The sequence below is a fragment of the Echinops telfairi genome, unplaced genomic scaffold, assembly GCF_000313985.2.
Source record: "Echinops telfairi isolate 266 unplaced genomic scaffold, ASM31398v2 ScPeMD7_655;HRSCAF=1070, whole genome shotgun sequence".
In the NCBI taxonomy this organism is placed as follows: Eukaryota; Metazoa; Chordata; class Mammalia; order Afrosoricida; family Tenrecidae; genus Echinops; species Echinops telfairi.
The window spans coordinates 17,906,394-17,908,925 of NW_022104553.1; positions in this window are offsets into that span (position 1 = coordinate 17,906,394).

Below are 2,532 nucleotides of genomic sequence, written 5' to 3' on the forward strand. Positions count from 1 at the left end.
TTTATTTCTGGACTTTCTGTTCCTATCCATTAGTCCGAGTATCTATCATTATACCAGTACCGTGCTGTTTTGACAACTGTGGCTGTGTAATAAGTTCAAAAGTCAGGGAATTCAAGTCCACTCATTTTGGTTTTCCTCCTGAGGCATTCCATGCCAATTCTGGGGTCTTCCCTTTCCATATAAAATTGGTAGTAAGTTAATCCATTACTTTGAAAAATGATGCTGGAATTTGTATAAGTGTTGCACGTAATTTATAGAGTGCCTTAGGCAGGATCGACATATTTACAATATTGAGTGTTCCAATCCACCAGCATGGGATAGTCTTCCATTTGTGAAGATTCCTGCTGTTTCGTGTAATAATGTTCTGTAGTTTTCCTAGTACAGATCTTTTTTTTCGGGGCTGGGTGTGGTTTAGGTTTATCCCAATGATTTCAGTTTATGATTGGTTACTATAAAGGGTATTAGCTTCTTGAACTATTTTTCTGTTACCTCCTTTGGGGTGTATAACAATCCAAATGTCTTTTGCTTGTTAATCTTATATCCTGCCTCCCTACCACATGCCACTATCATTTCATGCAATCCTATGGTGGAGCCTTTTGGGTTCTCTCTATATAAATCATATATAAAAGCATGTCCTCTGCAAATAACAATAATTTCACTTATTCTTTCCCAAAACGTATAACTTTGATCTACTTCCATTGCCTTATATTATTAGCTAGGGTCTCCAGGATGATGTTGAATAGAAGTGGGGATAAGGAGCATCCTGGTCTGGTCCCCTTTTGCAGTGGGAATGTTTTCATCTTTTCTCCATTTGTTAAAATGCTGGCTGTTGGTTTTTCACTTATGGTTATTATTATATTTACTTAATTCCCTTATAATCCTATCTTCTTGAATGTCTTTATTAGGAATGAGTGCTGGAGTTGTCAGATGCTTTTTCTGCCTCTATTGCTGTTATCATGTGGTTCTTGTCCTTTGTGTAGTCAGTGTGATGGATAATGTTGATGGCTTTTCAGATGATGAACCATCCCTGCATCCATGCCTTGAATCCCACTCGGTCGTGATGGATTGTATTTGTCGTATACTTTGAATTCTATTGGCCAAGATTTTTGTTAAGGATTTTTTTCATCAATGTTCATTACAGATATTGGCCTATGGTTCTCTATTCTTGTGGGAACCTTGCCCAGCTTTGGTATCAGTGTTATATTAGCTTCATAGAGTGTGTTTGGGAGTTGACCATCCTTTTCTATGTTCTGGAAGAGCTTGTGTAGGTTTAGTGTCAGCTCTTCCCAGAATGCTTGGTAGGATTTTCCTGTGAAGCTGTCTGCTCCAGAAATTTCTTTAGTTGGTAGTTCCTTGACAAGTTTATCTATTTCTTCTTTTGCAATGGTTCAGTTCATGTTTTTGATGTGTATATAAGATCATTTGGGCATGGCTTGTTTTTCCAGGTATTTGTCGTCTTCCAAGTTGTTGAATTCATTAGAGTACAGTCTTTCATCGTGCTGTGTAATTAGTCTTTTAATTTCATTGGGATCCCTTGTAATTTCCCCTGTTTCATTTCTTCATCCTGGATATTGAGGTCTGCCCCTTCCTATCTTTTTTAGGTTTCCTGGCGGTATGTCAATTCTGTTCATCATTTTGAAGAACCAGCTTTTCCCTGAATTTATTCTTTCCATTTATTTTTATTTACCACTCATTTATCTCTACCATGATTTTCATAATTTTTCTTTTGCTATTGGAAGGATTATTCTGTTAACCCTGTTCCAACGACTGAATGTTTCATGAAGGGGTATCCACCATAACTCTCTCTTCCTTCTTCATATGTGCACTTATCACTTTTAAGCATCCTCTGATAACTACCTTAGCTGTATCCCAAAAGTGGTATGTTGTAGTCTCATTCTCATTTGTTTCTAGAAACGTCCTTATTTCATCTTGAATTTGGGGCAATACCCAGTCTTTCTTGTGGGATATAGAAAGACTTTTCCTCAGCGTCTCTCCCCTAAATATAGATGTCAGACCTAGGACACTGCTTGCAACTAATGATAAATGATTGTCAAGTTATCTCCCTGAAGCCACAAGCCACCCAGAGCAAGCAGACCCTATTGTCTGTTGTACCACAGGTGGGGCTCACTCCCTGCGCTTAGGGACAGTGGATGGCTTCCCCTGAAAGCTTAGACTAAATTGAGTCTCTAGCTCATGGGCAATCAAGTTTAGGCCACCATCATGAATCTAGGACCCGCCCATCTGGTCACATGTATGCCCTTAATCCCACCTCTTCCTATAGCATGTAGAACCCTAGATCGTCCTCATCCCATTACTGTATTACGTACAGTACACCCCCTTCCTGTGATGTATGTCTTTAACTGTAATTGGGGGACTTGCACGTCCCAAAATATATATAAGACTTGGTTCAAAATAAACCTTCTCCTGCCCTCTGTGTCCACACTGTACGCAGACCTGGCCAGGGAGAGCATGGCCATCTGAGAAGTGAGCATGCTACCATGAAATATGTCTGACTTCTTCATGTTACTCTCT